This window comes from Rhinolophus sinicus, linkage group LG02 (genome assembly GCF_036562045.2).
Source record: "Rhinolophus sinicus isolate RSC01 linkage group LG02, ASM3656204v1, whole genome shotgun sequence".
Lineage (NCBI taxonomy): Eukaryota > Metazoa > Chordata > Mammalia > Chiroptera > Rhinolophidae > Rhinolophus > Rhinolophus sinicus.
In genome coordinates, this window is record NC_133752.1 from 4809272 (window position 1) to 4827897 (window position 18626).

Sequence of the window (18626 nt, forward strand, 5' to 3'; positions counted from 1 at the left end):
TGGGTTGCCCTGGCTAGCCCATCAGGCTTTGCTGGATACTCCTTTTTGCAGCTTCCCTTGCAGCTAGGGTCAGCCACATGACCAATCTAGTCAGTGAAGCATAAAGGTAAGATATCTGCCTCTGGGTACCATTTTCCTTTGCCAATAAAAGGAGAAAGACGGGAAGAGGCTGGTTCTGTGATGTGGGTGCCGAATCAGTGCTCCAAGCCTGAACTGGCCCCTCCCACTGCTCCTTGTACATGGAGCATGTGCAATAAAGTACATATCTTTATTGCTTAAGCTACTATTGAAAGCATTCCTAATTGATACTTTCAGAGGCTTCTAAGAAACTTCCAGACACAGTGGAAAGTATAAGGCACATGGGGCCAGACAAAACCACGTCTAAACATCAGAGGCGGACTCTAATTAGGTCTATGAGCCTGGGTATATTATTCAACCTCCTAAGTCCAAATGTCTCAGTGACAAGTGAGAAAGAGAGAGAGAGAGAGAGAGAGAGACCAGATAAGCCTGGAAAAACATACTTACATTCCTGTATTTATTCAATTGCCCATTCAACAAATATCTCTTGAGCACCTACTCTGTACCACTTACTTAATAACTATTTAATGAGCACTTGCTATGCTCTAAGCACTGTTCTAAGCACTGCAGATATCTCCATAAAGCAGACGTCCTTGCTCTCATAAACTGACATTCTGCAGTTTCCTTCAGGTTTTAATTACATGCCAACAACCTTGCCCAGCAGATGGGATTGTTTCCATGTCCACAGATGAGGAAATTGAGGCTCAGGGCCATTTGACTGGCCCTCGTAGCCGCCCAGCCTGTGTGTGCTGGAGCAGGCCCACCCCTGACCTGGGAAGCTGCAGAGCTGTGCTGCCGTCTCCCACGCAGCATTAGTGAATCTGCAGCTGTCAAACGCTCTGGAGGAAGGACAGCACACGTCCAGCTTTTGGGGGAAATGTGTTTCTGATTTTGATCCCATTTTATCAGATGCATTAAAAGGATTATCTGGAGAACGGACAGGCTCAGTGGTGCATTATGCCAATAACCTTTGCTTTCAACTTCTCAGAGCGGGTGTGGTGGCCATGCTGGGAGAACACGGCCCAGCTGGCACAGTGCATGCTCTCCTATTTATTTCCACTATTCCCTTCTTCGTTACCTGTGCAAAAGCCTTAGCGATCCCAGCGCAGTGTTTCCCCCTCCCGTGAGGGGAGAACAGGAAAGAACTCCACTTTCTAGAACTCCTGTGAAGGTGTGAGGCTCTCACTACCTACCTGGTTTCATCTTCCTGTCAACTCTGGGAAAGAGGTGTCATTCACCCTATTTTACACATAGAGAAACTGAGGCTCAAGGGAGTCACCTAACTTGCTCAGGGTCACACAGCCCTCAGTGCAGGGCCCGACTGTAATGATTTGTTGAGCATCTGTCTCCCTGCCTGATCTTGAGCACAGAGACCACACCCGTTCCATTTATTGCTGAATCCCCTTAGCTCAGGGGCCCAGGCCAAATAGATATTTGTTACATTGACCCGTGCTGTCTCGGACCCCTTGTTGCTGAAGGAAAGATGTGGCTAAAATTCCCCAACTCACATTCGTTAGAGGGGCTGAGCGGAGCACAGGGCAGATAGAAGGGGACAGGGGACTCATATTTCAGAGCAAAAACAAAACCCCGTTTAAAATCAAATAACCACGAGGATCTCTGATCACAGTCCCGGTATCTGCTTCATCTGAACCTCTATGCGCTTCCACCGTACAAATGAACCAAAGTTGGACCCTGGTTCCTGAAACAAGAAGGGAGGGTGAGGCACACAAGCTTGAGTTTAAAGATTCTCTGTGAGTGAGCTGGAAACTCCTGGGCAAATCCCTTCCCTTCTCCAGGCCTCAGTTTCCATATCTGTAAAAAAGAAGGCAGTGGCTTTCTAGACTCAGTCTTCTCTTAATTTGAACACCTTTCTTAGAGCTAAGATGGCTGGACTTATTTCCAGCTCCTAGAAAGTGAAAATTCAAAAGTCTAGCTTAAGACACCTTCTTCTTACCCATTTGCAAAGAGTGGGCAGCCAAATGAACCATTAGCAATTGACCTTATCAATGCACAGATGATAATCAAAATCACACCGACATGGTTCTTACCAGGTGTCTCATCACCCCCATTTAACAGATGAGCAGACTGAGGCACAGGGAAGATAAGTGATTTGTCCAGTGAGCATTGCTAAGTGCTGGAGCCTGACTCAGTCTGTGTTCCTAATCTCTGCTCTGGGGCTCCTTCCAGTTTGGTGTCTGTTGTGTGCTAGACCTGAGGCCAAGATCTCACACTAGTGTTTCTCCCTGATTCCCCAGACGCAAAGAAGGCAGCCAATGCTTACACAGGATGCTGAGCTTAAATGGGATCTCTCCCCTGCAAGTTCTGTCCTCAGGTCTCTAAAAATTGGTCATTAAGGGCTGGAATCCCTGCTCTTCCAGCCAGCTGTGTGACTGTAGGAAAGTTGACAAACCAATCTGATCCTGCTTTCCCATCCTGGCATTTCTGTCATAGAGCTGTGCATGATGTAGTTTTCTTTGCTTTGCCTCAGGGGATGAGAGAAAAAAAAAAACCCTGAACGATTATTTCCAGGGATGGTGTCATGCTGGGGAATTGAGGAGATGGTCACCTGTCTCAGGTGTTCCTGTGAAGTGAACAGAGCCTGGCTACTGCATGCGAGGATTTGAAGGCAGTCAGCTCCCCCATGCCCAACAAAACACGTGTCCTCCCTCTGCTCTGCTGGCTGTCTGGAATGTCACCCTCATAGCACTGTGATGCCCAGCATCTCCTTACCCAATCCCAAAATACTCAGAGAGCACTGACACTGAAAATATAGAGTTACTCATAAAAATGTCCACTCCATTTGTATAGGGCTTACTATGTGCTGGCTGTGCTAAGAGCTTGGCATGTGTTATCTTTTGAGATAGATGGTGTTCTCCCCATTTTACAGATGAGAAAACAGAGGACCCAAGAGATCATTTCCATGTATTAGGGTGGTGCTGTGATGAAGGCATCAGTTGTCCCTGCCAAAGTGTAAGGTAACAGCTGCTTCATGTGTCCAGGCTGTGGACGTAAGGCTGTCGACTCCCGGAGATCAGGACTGTGTCTGTTCCATGTTTATATCCCATAGCTTGCTAAGTGCTCATTGAATGAATGACAAATATACGAATGAGCCACTGTACCTGTGGCAGTGACTGACTAGCTGCTCACTACACTCATTTCCTCTTCCTCCCTGGCACTCAGCTGGACTACATTTCCCAGCTTCCCTTGCAGTTCTGGCCAATGGAGTATTTGGAGACTGTTGTGCGCACCTTTTTCGAGGTTGGTCCTTGAAACCCTTCCAGGCAATCCTCCACTCTTTCTTTCCCCCACTGTCTAGTCATATGTGAAGATGCAGCAAAGAATTCAGAGGCTGGAGAGATGATGGAAGGAGGCTCGGCGCCTGAGTCACCACCCAGAGGAAGACTGTGGGCGCATCTACACCAGGCTGTTAGTTGGTTATGATATCAACTTCCAATCTGTTAAGCAATGGAGGTGTGGAGGTTGTTTGGGCATTAGACGACCACCCCTGATACGGGCTTTGAGAGAAAGCTTTTCCTGGAATCAGAGGCGTTCAGGGTTGGAAAGGACCGTGGATCTCACAGAGGCCAAGTTCCGGCCAGGGCTGGGATCCCTACACAACATCTCACCCTCGGTTCTCCCAACCAGTTCTGCACACCCACCGTGATGGGGAGCTCACTCCCCTGGAAGCATCGTCGTCTAGCTTCAGGCAGCCCTGGCTGCTGAAAAAGATGTCCTCACCCTGCGCCCGGCCTTAGCCCTCCACCGAGTGAGGTGGCTTCTGCTTCTTACACATAGTTGAAGGTGGAGCCCAGGTCCTCCTGGGTGACTTCTTGTTTCTTCTTACGTGTGCCGAGGCCTCCTACCTGCCGCTTCCTCCCCAGGCCAAGCACTGCCACGCATCCACTCTTCCCCCGGGGCATAGTTTGTAGTACCTGCCCCATTTATTATCATTTCCAGTGGACATGAGAGGTAGATGCTCTTCAGCTCTGTCCCTGGCATTGGTCTTGGTGGGAAATCACCATGATAGTATTTCCCACACCACCACCCGTGCAGCAATGGGCATCCTTCATCTCGTTGCAGCCTCACAACAACCCTTTTAGGACGGGCATCATTTCAGCCCAGTACTAAAGAGGTAACTGAGGTTCAGGGAGGTGACACAACTTGCGCAGAGGACTACGACTAGAAAGTGGCAGCACAGGGCTCACATCCAGGTGTGTCTGATACCAAAGGCCAGGTATCTCCTCCCAGGTGATGAGCAGCAGCCCCAGCCCCGGAGAGCTGCGAATAAAGGACCAGGCTGCCAAGTGGCCCCTTGGATTCCTGGGTCAGCTGCCCAGGCCCACATTCCGTCCACTTCGGTTAGCCTGGCCATGTCCTTGGAGAGCTGTGGCTCCTCCCTGGGCACCTGGAAGGCGGGGCTTGTGGAAGGAGTAACCAAGGGCTGCGCTGTGGCTGTCCCCTGTCCAGATCGGTGAAAGGAAGCCCAGAGTCTGGCAGGGCCAATTACTGGGCAGACCTCTGCTGACTGGAAAGTTGCTACCATATGTCCTTAATCGCACCTGCCAGCCATTTGCCAGCTGCCAGAGTGCATGAGCTGCTCAGAGGGCTCGCTGAATGTGGTCAGTAGGACCCCAACTTTCTTGGCCTGGGTACCTACTGTCTGCCAGGGGCTCACGCATGTCATTTTATTTTATCCTCACAACAGGCCTGAGAGGTAGATAATACGATACCCACTTTCCAGGTAAGGAAACTGAGGCTCAGAAAAGTGAAGTCATTTGTATACAACGCTGGGGGTGGGAGAGGTGAGATTTGCTCACACGCAGGCAGACCTGGGTTTCAATTCCATGTTCATTCAGGGACATGATAACCCCATCTTCGGGTTAGGAAACATTTATAAACGGTGTCGGACCTCTCTCCTAACACCTCTCACATCATATGGCCCCATATGGATTCTGGGACCGTACGGCAATGGCTCCACAGAATTGTGAACTTCCTGAGGGCAAGGACTGATCCAATGAGCCCCTCTGTTCCCACGGCTGACACATAGGAGGGGCGCAGGAAATGATGAGTGAATGCGACCCCAGGGCTTAGCTGTGGAGAGGGCGAGAAGGGGAGAAGGACTGGGGAACACAGGAAGGCAGCACAGGAAGAGTAAAATGACAAAAGATATGGAGAGAAAGTCAATAAGAAGGCAAATCGGGAGGGGAAGTGGGTTGCAATAAAAGCAAGAGTGATAAGAGAAACAAAGAGAAAGGCCTTTGGTAAAGGGAAGATCTCAGCCTCCATGAGAACAGAGAGAGCTCCTCAGAAAAGCAGGGCATCATCTTGGGAGGTAGTGAGCTCACTGTCCCTGGAGATGTGCAAGTAGGGCTGCATGAACCTGTGACTGGGAAGTCCTAGGGAGGATTTGTGCCTCCTGGAATGGGTGCACAGGCTTCTCCTACCCCCGAGGGATGGAGGTTCTGATCGTGACAAACGCTCTCTCTGACCCACAATCACATATCCAGTGCTCCTTTCACATCTTTCATGGCACTTGGAATGGAGGTAGAAAGACCCAGAATTGTGAGGTCAAAGTTGCTCTTCTGGGTTGATGGAGGTGCTCTGTCCTTGACCCTGAACTCTCAAACCCAGGTGGAGGCCCGCTGTGATCTTGACCAAGACTTCACTGAACAATTAGAGGATCAGATGTGAATCCTTCCACCCTCGTTCAGGGCTGATTGTGGCCTGGTCCTGTCCCTCCCCAGGCTCCTTTCCCTCTGCACCCCCGTCCAAGCTCCACGTGAACCTGAGCTCAGCCCTCGGCAGTGCTTCCCTCCCTGACCACACTGGTCAGGCACTGGATGGATGCTGACCCTGGAAAGGGGTATCACCTTGGACTCCTCTCTCCAGCCCAAGTCCGGATCCAGTTTTCTTCAGCTTAGAAAATCCCCTAAAAAGCTTACTGCTGAGGTCCATCTTCCAGCAGCTGGAGGGTCTGCACAGTACATCACAGGGTCTACAATGTGGGGTGGTTTTCTAGCTCTGTGACCTCAGTCAAATTGCCTAACCTCTCTGAGTTTCAGTTTTTTCAGCTGCAAAATGGCATAAGCAGCAGTTCTCAAACTTTTTGGTCTCAGGATCCCCTTGCTCTCTTAAAAATTACGAAGGACCCCACTGAGTTTTTGTGTGTGTGTATCTATTGACATTTAGAAATTAAAACTGAAAATATTTTAGAGGATTTATTAATTTATTTAAAAGAAATAACAATTCTTACATGTTAACATAAATAACATATTTTTAATTTCCAAAAACAATTAATGAAAAGTGGCATTGTCTTCCATTTCTACAGATTTCTTTATTATCTGGTTTAATAGAAGACGCATGAATTCTCATGGCTACTTCTGTGTTCAATCTGTTGCAGTAAGTTGTTTGGTTGGAGTGTGTGAATAAAACCTGGCCTCACAGATATGGAGTCAGAAAAGGGAGGAGTATTTTAATAGGCTTTTCAGATAATTTCTTAATATTACACAAAACTTGACAAGCGGTAGTATTTTAACAGTTGCAATATGGAATCTGAAAACATATGGATGCACTTTTTGTTCTTTGTTACATTAAAACCCATTGGTCTATTTTGCACTTTGAATGGATGTTTGACCTGTGTGTGATTTTGAAACATCATGCAGGCATCATTTGTAAAACTCTGGTTCACCAACTTAGGAGGTCTTCCAAATGTTGACACATTTAATTACACAACATCAAAAACTCACATTTGTTAATTTCATCACCAATCTCATTCATATCACCACCAAAAAAGTGTTTAAGTACTGGGGAGCAAGCACAGAGGGAATGCCCTGTGAACACACAGCGAGAAGGCAGTCGTCTAGAAGCCAGGAAGAGATCTCTCACCAAAAACCTAATTTGCCAGCACCTTGATCGTGAACTTCTAGCCTCCAGAACCATGAGAAAATAAATGTCTGTTCTTCAAGTCTTCCTGTCTGTGGTATTTTGTTATGGCAGCCCGAGCTGACTAATATACCCTCCCCATACCCATCTCCTCCTAAAACCTTTGTATTGTTGGTTTGTATGGCTTGAAAATCCTTTGTTAGATGGAAAGAGCTGGGCATGAGCAAATAATATTAGGGTTCGAAGCTCTGTTCCCAGATAACCCTTGGGCAAAGCTCCCAGCCTCAAGGATCATGCCTTGAAGGAGTTTTCTGATGAGAACATTCCAAGATGCCAGTGGAAAAATCCTGATGCTGGATATTTGAGAACCAAATTGGGAAGAAAACAATTTTCTAGTTGATTTTCTAAAACAATAAACAGTGGAAAGAATGCCAGGGTGGTAGTTTTAATGACCACAAGCCAGAGAAAATCAGCTTCAAGCCCTAAAGCCATCAAGCAGAGTCACCAAGGCAGATCTGTCACATAAGGACATCAGCAGCCCATCTGGTGATGGTGGTGGTGGTGGTGGTGGTGGTGGTGGTGATGGTGGTGTTTTTTATGCCCCCAAAGACCATGGATCATTTCTCCTGCGAGGTCTCCCAGTTCTCAGGCCTTCAGAGACATGGCAGCCCTCCTGGGATCCAGCCACCATGTAAACAAGCTCCACCTCATCTGTAGATAGGGAGAGACCACACGGAGAAGGTGAGGCCCAGCCACTCCACATGGGAGTGAGGCCACGCTGCTGGCCCAGCCCCGCCCCTACTGACTGCAGCCATGTGAGCAACCCCAGCCAATGCCACACTAGCGGAAGAGTCACCCAGCTTAACCCAGCCGGCCTGCAGGATGTAAGATGTGATGAACCATCATTGTCTTTAGCCTCCGTGTTACGGGTGATGACAGGTTAAGTGAAACAGTCCCCGAATACTTCTGCGGGCATTTCATAAGAACAAGGACATTCTCTCACATACCCTGTGCAGTTCTCAAAGTCAGGGAACTTAACATTGGCACAATATTATCAAATCCATAATCCTTATTCAAATTTCGCCAGTGGTCCCCTTAATGCCCCTTACAGCATTTTCCCTCCAGTTCAGGATCCTTTTAAACAAATCTGCATCTACTGATTAGGAGTGTTCACATACAACTGAAGAACACTAGGGTTGTCACAGATGAAACATATCACTTATCCAAGCAGCACAAAGGGACCAGGGACCGGCCGTCCCCCAGGCCCATGACCCTACAGCTCCCTGAGGGTGGGCAGCCCTCCCCGGGGAAGCCCTGCTCAAGTGGAGGAACTCACTACTCAGACTCGCAGAACTGGGTCCACTTCCTGATTTCACCCCCACTCGCTCTGTGATGCTGCACATGGGACCCACCCCCAGAGCCTCAGTTTCTCACCTGCCAAAATAACCACTTCCTAGATGCGACAGTCCATGTGGCCCCGCCTCCGGCAAACCACGGGGGGAGTGGAGCTCAATCAGTGGGGTTTTCATCCTTCCTGCCCAACAGAACATATGTCTTTATGGGTGAACTACATACCTTTTGGCTCAAGAAAGGCTCCGCGCTCCTGAGATGGAAACTTTTTGTTTTAAAGAAGACTTCACATGCCAGGGACCATGGAGGCTTCCCTGCCTGAAGGTACTGCCTCAGACCCTGAGGATCACCACCCCACCAGCCCCGGAAATGCTCACAGACCGCAATACGATTTCATTGGTGGTTTTAGAGAGACACTGAGGCCAGAGTGGCCAACGCAAACTCTACCAGCGCAGAGCCTCACAAATTGTGCCCCTCTTGGAATCGGACTTAGCAGTGGATGCGGCCCCTCTCCCCTCCCTCACCATGAGCCCTAGATTTCCGCTTATACATCCACTTTGGGATTTGGCCTCTCTATCTGTCCATCTCTTGCATGGCCCCCACCCCCACCCCCTAGAATTCATACAGGCCGCCCACCGCGCAGCAGGGGGCGGAGGGGGTAATTACAGGGCTCTCAGCAAAAAATGAAAGGCCCTGTCCTTTCATTAATGGTGATTGCCTGGAGAGCCCTGGGGGGGGGGGGGAGGTGGTGGAGCAGGGGGCATGGGGAGCCCCAGAAAAGCACCTGCGGGGAAGGGCGGGCATGGCCAGACCCAGGTGTTTCTCGGACAGGAGTTCCGCCTTACTGCCACCTGCAGTGTCAGGTACAGTCACCCAGTTCAGCAGGTGTGATGTAGAGACTCAGGGGGCTTATCAGCCTTACCCGAAGTCACAGTCCTGGATTCAAAGCCAGGTCTGCCTGCCGCTGGGGCTGGGACCTGCGCCCTAGGTGGCTTCTCTCTTGTGCTTTAACGGGCTGCGGGGCTAGAGTGCCTGGGTTCAAGGCTCAGCCCCACCCTTCCTTGTATAACCTCCAGCTAGCTACTCTCACTGCCTGGATCTCAGTTTCCCCATCTGTCAAATGGCAACAGCAACGACAGCTTCCTGATAGGGTTGCTGTAAAGGGCTCCTAAGAGGACCTGCTCTACAGTAAGTGCTGTTATCACTTAGTCTCATCCTTAACCACAAATGTCCCAACAGCATTCAACATAAACAATGAAACAATGTGCTTTTGTGTGCCAACGACACTTTAATAAAAAAATTAAGAAAATAAATATATATTTAAATGTTTTTATTTTTACTGAGATAAAAGTCACAAAGTATATAATTAAGCATTTTAAAGTGTGCCATTCAGTGGCATTGAGCGCGTATACAATGTGTGCAACCATCACTCTATCTATTTAGTGCCAAAACATTTCCATCACCCCAAAGGAGCCTCCGTACCCATTAACCAGCCACTTCCCACTTCCCTTCCCCCAGCCCAGGCAGCCACCAATCTGCCTTCTGTTCCTACGGATTTGCCTATTCTAGACATTTCATATAAATGGAATCATGCAGTATTTGTCCTTTTGTGTCTGGATTCTCTCACTTAGAGTCATATTTCAAAGTCCATCCACCTGTAGCATGCATTCTTTTTATCTGGCTGAATGATATTCCATTGTGTGAACATACCACACTTGTCCATTCTCTCCTCTGTTCATGGCATTTGGGTAGTTTCCACCTTTTGACTATTTTGAATAACGTTGCTGTGAACATTCAGGTACAAGTTTTAACTGTGGACATCTGTTTTCCTTTCTCTTGGGTATATACCTAGGAGTGAAATTGCTGGGTCATATGGTAGTTCTAAGTTTAATTTTTTGAGAAATCACCAGTTTTCCAGAGTGGCTGGCCCATTTTCTATTCCCACCAACAGTGTACAGAGTTGCAATGTCTCCACATCCTCACCAACACTTGTGATTTTCCATTTGTTGCTTATAGCCATCCTGATGTGTGTGAAATGGTAACAACGTGGTTTTTTAATGAAGGTAAAATGTGATTATATTTTACTCAAGTGTTGACCCCTCTGTATTGACCCTTTGTGAGCTCTGGAGACTCCAGGTCTAGACCAGGACTGAGGCTTTCTGGACTCAGTTCCCCCTCTGTCACAGGACCCAGTTGGTCTGGATTAGTGTTTCTCAAGTGAGCTTTGTGGACATGGCAGAGAGAAGAGGACGGAGACATTTTGCCACTAAAATGGAATTGTGCAGATCCCTTCTTGAGTCCCAGAGGAAGACAGTGTGAGTCATCTGGAAGGACTTGCCTCCATCTGGAGTTTTTCCTTTTATACACGGAATTTTATACACAATCGTCAGGGATCTGGTCCCAGCGGTCAGTTTAGCTATCTGGGGCTGTCGTGTGAATGTTTAAGACAGTGGCCTTCCTGGCCACTGAAAAGCTCTTGAGTCAGATCAGAAACATGGAAAGTCCCCTCCTGTTTGGCTTCTAGGTTACTCCAGCCACCGTCACTGCTCTGAATGGGCCCAGAAACTCCTGTGGCCATGTGGAACATTCCAGGCCTCTGTTTCTCAGGAGGGAACATGTTTTCATTTCAACCATGTGTCTATTTCTCACTTCCATGCTTTTGCTCAGGCTGTATGCACCTTCTGCCTGGAACACCCTTTCCCATCTCCTTCACCCAACCTGCTTCAACAAATCTGTGACAACTCAGTCAGCGCCACTTCCTCCAGAAAGCCTTCTCTGATGTTCCGTCTGAATCTAGGGGCCTCTCCTCTGTGCTCCCAGGGCTATCTCTATGATGGTATTTTTTACCCTGTTTTAAGCACTATTCTATTTAGCCAGCTTCCTCCAATAGGCTGTGAGTGCTTCTAGCAGGAACTTCGAGATTCATCTCCGATCCCTAGCACTCATTAAGGCCCTGCCTGGGATAAAGTGCCCATCGGGGATGGTGGTGTCTGGCCTGCCAGGAGCCTTGCACCAAATTTCCCTCTCGGATCCAGCCCTTCCCCACTGCATGCAATGGTGGACAGGCAATCATGGTACATGACCCGATTTGGCCATGGACTCGGCACACGACACAAGCTGCACTAATCAGAAGCTCTCCTGAGAATTTCAGGCATGGCAGAGTGACACAAGGTGGGGTAAGGGCTGACACACAGTTATTCTGACCTCCTCTTACTTCCTGCTACCTAGACGCCAAGAGCTACCCCATTTCCTGTCTTCCTGTGACGTGGTGGTTACTTGTCTCTTGACGTCTGTGAACTACCCCAATTCTTGGAAATAGAAATCTTTTATTTTGTAAGGTTGGCCAGAGTGCATTTCCATGGCCTCCAAAGAACACTGGCAGAATACAGCACACCCATATTTTTTAAACAGATGCACAAATATGTGAATGAATGAGCCTGTTTCGAGGGCAGAGATAGCCAACCAGGCGGTGAAGGAGAAAGAAAAGTACTCCCCACACAGGGATAACCCCAGGCAAGGCTCCCCAGGATCCACATGCTGGCTGGAAACTGGAGTGAAGCTGGGGGAGGAGCCCTGACTTCAAAACTGAGCCTGAGACAACATGGGACACAGCCCCAACGTCTGCCTTGAAGTGGAAAGCATACTTCATCTGTCCTCCATGGAGCTCAGACTGCTGGAGGCATGCATGCCAGAGAGCATCATCTCCAGAAAACGTATGTCCCAGAGATTCTTTCATCATCTTGGCTTCTTTCCTTTGTTTTCACTGTGATTTGATACAAAACAGAGAGAAGATGCCCGAACATACAGCAGCTTCAGCTGGTGGCAGTGAGAGAGGAGGGAGCTGGGAACGAGATGTCGGACGATGTCCCTCTTCCCAAGGTTTCCATGGAGAAATTAGGGTTCAGGATTGTGTCCCACAGCAAGTTGAGGTCCCTGCTGAGAAACCAGAGGTCCGATTTAGTCAACAGCACGTTGCAGCAGAGTTGTCTTCCTTCCATAAAAATTGATAGTCTCTCCCTTAAGCCTTTCAAAAGGTGGATTCCAGATGGATTAAAGCCTTAGATGTGAATGTTGCAATAATAAAGACAATCAAAGAAAGCAAAAGAAGATATCTGTGTTTCCAAGGAAAGAATGATTCTACTCCCAAAGGCCCTAAAAGTACAAGACAGAAGGGAGAAAAACTGATGGATCTGACTGCATCAAAGTAAGGGTGCCTGTTTATAAAGGATACCACAGGCAGAGGCTGCAGACACGGCACGCTGCGGAGACTGAAACTGCCCATCGGTTACGATGTAGAACCTCCAGGAACGCTCACAAAACCAGAAGGAAAAGACAAAAGATCTGATAGACAAATATGCAAAGGTGGGACAGAAGAGAGGCCCAAATGGCTAACAAGAGATGTTCAAACTCATTAGTAAAAAGAGCCATGGTGATTTTAAAAGGGAGTCACAGCTTTAGACTTACTGTGAGAAAGGCAAAAGTTACCCTGAGTGGTTGAACTAATGTTGGCTGGAATGTCTTGGAGAGCTGGGCACTCCCATGCAGGGTAAATGGGTGCCTGAAACTTTACTCTGGGTAGCGAAGTATGGACGCGGGCAGCCATCCCATAGGTTCCTAGGGGGACAGGGAACAGATGCCCAAGTGACATGGGACACAGGAACATAGGACTGGAGACAACCTGGAGCCCACCCCTTACTGGGAAGTGCATAGCTGTCAAGTTAGGAGCTCCGGGTGTATCGTGCAAAGGTGACAAAGTTGACTATCTGAGGTCACAAAGCAGGGTTTGCATTTTTCCATCCGGCCCCTGTTTTTGCCACTTTCTAGCTGTCTGAATTCGGGCAAATGAAACCCGTGAGCCTGTTTGTCTCCACATCTGCACAAGGGGGCAAACGGCAACCCCCTCCTCTGACTGCTGGGGGGTTAGGTGATTCCTGGAGCAGATAAACCCGCGGTGCATGACCCATAGTAGGTGCTCACTAAACAATAGTTACCAGCTCTTGCAAACAGGACATCTGCAGCAAGGCAAGGCTCACGCATAGGAAACTGCTTGCCCTCACTCCTGGAGATCACAGCTACCCAGACAAGTGTCCCTGGAACCTGTGGGCACTGAGTTCTTTATTTATTTATGCTCTTGTCGTTGCCCCCAGTCTCCCTCCTGGGTGTGTTGGAAGCTGCACTACCAACCCTCCCCCCAGGCCCTGTCCTGCCACAGGAAATACAGCAGGGCTGACCCTGAGTCCAGACTGGCCCTCTGCAGTGGCTGTTCCTTCCTGCCCACCCCCACCCCCGCTGCTGGGGCCCTGATTAGCCTGGGTATTGGATGACCCCTGCTCTTCTTCCCTGCCCTGCAAGGGTTAATCAGCCTTCCTGCTGGGCGGCTGGAAGGAGGCAGCGGGGCGGCCTGGCGGCAGGAGGCTTTCATTACTTTGATGGGATACATGTGCTCAGCTTTATCTCCGGCCCTTTCTCCGTAATTCAGCGCTTGAACGTCTCAGCTGTCGGCCGATCTGCAGACAATTGCTCGGGGTAATACTATCCGGAAAAAGCTGATAAAACGCAGATGTGACGAGGCCTCTGAAATTTGCGGTTTGCTAAGTGGTTTGCTGCGATGCTTGCCCGTGGCTGGCTTCCCTTCCACGTTGGGAACGGAGGGGGTGGGAGTCGCATTTTTTTTTTTAAGTGGAAGGTTGAATAGAGGAAGTAACTGTAGAATTTTTTTCTGTAATTAGGAAGATGGACAAATGGAAAGTGGAGGTGATGTGATTCGCAGGACATACGAGGAGCTCACCTCCTGGTCCCATCCTGACCAGACTGGCGGGGGGCTTTTTGAGGGGTCCCAGGCATACAACTTGGCATGGGTGTGGTGCAGGGGTTCCCACGAGGAAGCCTGTGTGACCTTGGTCGAGTCACTTGACTTCTCTCTCTCAGCTGACTCAACTGAAAGACAAAATCACTAAGAGCCTGTTACTTAGCACCCGTGATGCACCAAGAGGAATGTCAGGTACACAGTAGGTGCTCAATGAACAATGAGATTCCTTTTCCTTCCTTCCATTCACTTCGGTTCCTAGATGACCCCAGAGTCAAAGTGGCATGATGGTGACGTGAAGACGCTGGAGCCCAGCTGAGTGGCAGGTGAGGGGCCCAGCTATTAGTTCCCAAAATCATGACTTCGCTGTGCAGGAGCCCTTGGTTGAAACAACAGTCACTGGAAGCTGGGCCAAAGGAAGGGTTAGAGCAGTGTCCTTCATCCCATACTTGAACCCAAATCACCAGATTCCCATTCAGGAGGTCGGGTGCCCTGAGACGCTGCATTTCTCTCAAGGTCCCAGTGATGCTGATGTCACTGGTCCCTGGACCACACTGTGAGAAGCAAGAGGCAGGACCCCAAGGCATGAAGCTGGAGAGAGGCTTTGGGCACATCCAGTCTTTCCCCTCTCGGCCCCAAGGAAGTCTCTGTTGACCAGAGAGGGCAGGCAGTGTGGCTGATGTTGCACAGCACGCCAGGAGCAGAGCCGGGCTCGGGGGCAACCTCCATGCCTGGCTTGGTGCTTTCCCTGCCATGCCGCAGGTGACCCACCTTCCTTAAGGGGCCAAGAACTGTTTTCAGACGTTGGCTATATCCACATGAAAGCGTCCGAAAGAGAGCACGCTTCATTAAGCCCGTCGCAGATTGTCTTTGTGACAAAGGAAAAAGTACACAAACTGACAACATTGTGTGTCGTCCTTGAGGCCAGGACTGTGGTTCTAAAACAGCGGACCGGCCTGACTCACAGCAGCAAATGCCTCTATCCAGATGGAAGCGCCTTCAACAGCTCAGGAGAGACGTGGAAACGGGTCCACTGCCTCAGGGAGGCTGGCAAGCTCTCTTTTATGTTTATGCTAAGGTAAAAATAGCTCCTTTTCTCGATCTTTACCTCTCCTTGAAAATAGCCCCGTCAGGTGAGTTGATCACACCCATTTTCAGATGAGAAAAACTGAGGCCAAGAAGGGTTCCAGTCACTTGCTCCAAGCCTCCCAGCTGATAGAAGCAGAGCTGGGATTCAAACCCAAACATGTATAGGAGTTTCTGGCTCCAAAATCTACATACTCGCGTCTGTCCCACCCTTCTCTGGACAGACAAACATGACCCTGGGGTCGTGAGGCAGAGCTTCCGCCAACTCCAAAATTTAGCGCCGGCCTGAGATAGTCCCTTGAAAAGGCCCGGCAGCAATTAGAGGGTCCATTTGCAGTTCCCGCCTTTCAAAGAAAGAGGGCGTCTCTCCCCCTGCCGGGTGCCGGCAGAGCTGGTAGCAATTTTCCCACAATGTGTAAATTAGTCAATCTCCGAGTCTGTAAACGGGGCCCTTTGAAGGGACCTTAATGAAGCACTCCATTAGGGCTTAATGACGGCTGCCTCCAGCATTACTGGACCGAGTGCCTTTTGATCTCTTGGGGCCACTGGGTTGGAGGCTCAACTTATCTCGATGCTCCGGCAGGCTTAAAAAAAAAAAAAAAGTCAAAAAGCCCCCTTAGAGAAGTTGAAAAATTTTTAATGAAAAAAGTTAGTCTTGGCCTGACTGATGTTGGCACTTCAAAGCCAGTGCACACTAAATTGCTGTAGACTGCTTAATTCAAAAGTGCTCCCTCGCCGGTGACAGCCCAATGGTGACAAAATACAATTGGCAACAGGAGACGGGCAAGATCAAAGGCTGGCTATTGTAATAGTTTTGTTCCGTGAAGAATTGCTTATTGTCCGGAGTTTTTAAGCCTTTTTTTTTTTTTTCTCTCCTTTTCTTTTCTTTCTTTTCTTTTCTTTTTTTCCTTTGGCTCCAGCGCCATCTCAGGACCCTCTGGTTCAGAATCAGTGTACATAAATACTTGTAATTACACCCTTCTGATAATACATTTCAGTTTGCAGAGGGCGCGGCTGCCTCTCCTGTCTCTCGAGGTTCATGGAGTTGTGCCGCTGGTTGGACTGTAAAAATCATTTCTGTGTTTTTGTTAGAAAAGATCCAGCAAGGCACCCAGAGGGCATGTTAGAGCTGTGATCCCCTCGTCGCTCTGTGGACTATTTTAGGATTATTTCAGATTAAACTGCTGCCTGCCTGGGCCCTGGAGGGGTGAAGGGGTGTAGGTGGCGCCAGAGGACTTGGCTGTGAGGTCCTGGCTCCCCTTTTGCGTCTTCCTAGCTTCTCCTAGCCTCAGTGTCCCCAGCCGTAAACCCGGGGCTCATTTACTCACACCACAAGTATTTACTGAGCTCTGATTTATGAAAACACTTGCCTTGTAGCGCTGTTTAAAAGCCGAGGAGAAAATGAATATAAAAGCACTTTGTAATGTGGAAATTCCCTTCTCCTCCTCCATCCTGGCCCCGTCCTTCTGGTTTTGGAGGGTGTGTTCAGAGTCTCCACAATTCATCTGGCTTCTTAGGCCACAATCGTTGCCCAGGAACACAGAGCCTATAACGCCATGTCCTATGAGTCGTTTCAAAACTTCTACCTGGAGGGAGGTGATCTGTGAAGGGAAAGTATCCCCAGGCTTGCGTTTGTTTGGGTCCTCACTCCTCTTCTGAGCAGTATGACTCACGTGACCCACTTAATCCCCAGAACCTCCTGTGTCCTTCTCTGTGAAATGGGAATAATCACCTCTGCCCTGTCAGATCTCATGGTTCTTCCTGACCTGACCCCGGGCTCAGACAAGGAAAAGGGTGCCTCAGCTGTATAAAAGGCCAGAGTGCCATAAACATCACAAAGTCTGTCGCTGCCATTTTCCAAAATAAGCCGGAGGGGGCTAGGGCTGTTTTGAGCTGGGCCAAAGCCTGGATGACTGGGGACCATTAGGAAGCAAGAAGGCCCCAGTTCCTTTTATTGCTTCAAATATTAGTCACCAGGAAGCCGCCCCATGAAGCATACAAGCCTGTATCATTTACTCGTCTTGAATTAATTAAGGAGACTGGTATGGGGACAATTAGAGAAACCTTAGGCTGATGACATCTCTTTGTGATGGAATTTGCTTCTGCATCCACTTTGCCTCCCTCACATCCCCCCAGATATTGGCAGGTTTGTGTTTTGCCAAAACAAAGCCTCTCCGCGATACTGTAGAACTGAATTAGCAAATCTACAGATATTGGGGTCACACATAGCCGCCTGGGAGGGATGGGTGAGGGTCAAGTGGATGTGTGTGTGTTTACACTGACTGTACGTCTTGCTTTTCAACTTTCCTTTCCTCTTAATGAACTTCTCCTGCCCTTCCCCAGCCGGGTGGCTGGTGTTTCTGTCCTTTGTTTTTCAGTTCCATTGGCACCAAATATTCGAAATCTCCAAACATCTGAAGCAAACATTCTAGGGTGGCACCATTCTAAAGCCAGCACTCTAAGGGGTTCCATCTCGACTTTCTAAGGGTGCCATCCAAATGTCTGCAGGCCACGCGAGGCCCACAGCGACTTCGAAACCCTCCTGTTACTCGGGAAGGGACCCAGACCCGGCTGTTCACCATAATCACACACAAGTATGCATAAACCCAGCTGAGCAATTATGAATAATTAAATCAATTAGAGACAGTCTAGCACCAGTGATTATGGCCACTCGGGTGTGGGCCTCTGTAATATTTTAACAGTAAATGCAAGAGCCCCAGAGAGGGCTGGCGGGGAGAGGGGAACAAAAGCAAGTCCAAATGCCAAGCCATGTTGCTTGGTGACCCTCCTCCGCAGTTTCGGCGGCCTTCCCAAGGAAAACAATGGTAATGAAATGCCAATAAAATATTTGGGGGGCAAGTATGAAAGCTTCAAAACGAGTTAATTAAAAACGGATAAAACACAAGTCTCCGAAAGTATGTTGAGTAAATTTAGTGCTTGAAATTTGACAGAAAGAAAAGTTTTTCCAAGCACGAAGCAAAACTTTTTAAAGTGGCAGAGCTGGGCCACTGGGTGGTTTGCTTCTAAAACCAAACCAACCTCCCTCCATTCAGGCCATGGAACGAAGCTCAGGGAGAGCCTTGGGAAGCCTCAAGGGCCGTCCACAGTCCAAGGACCAGCCAGGCCACTCTTGTAAGGCCGTGTGTGGGGAGTGAGTGAATTAGCAACCTGTCCTGGACGTGGGCAGTGGACAAGGCGGGCAGGTTCCAAAAGAAGCAGTGGCGTGTTTAAGACCTTGGCAGAAGAAATCTTGACTCCATTCACACTTGTAAGCACTCTAACTCCCAATGACTGAGGGACTGAGGGAACCAGCACTGTGGTGACTCAGTTCCCCAGAAAGGAACCAAACGGTCCAGATGGCCGAAGCCAGTCTGGAATGGATGGCACCTCCTCCAGGTCTCCTTGTAAAGATAGAGTTCGCCTC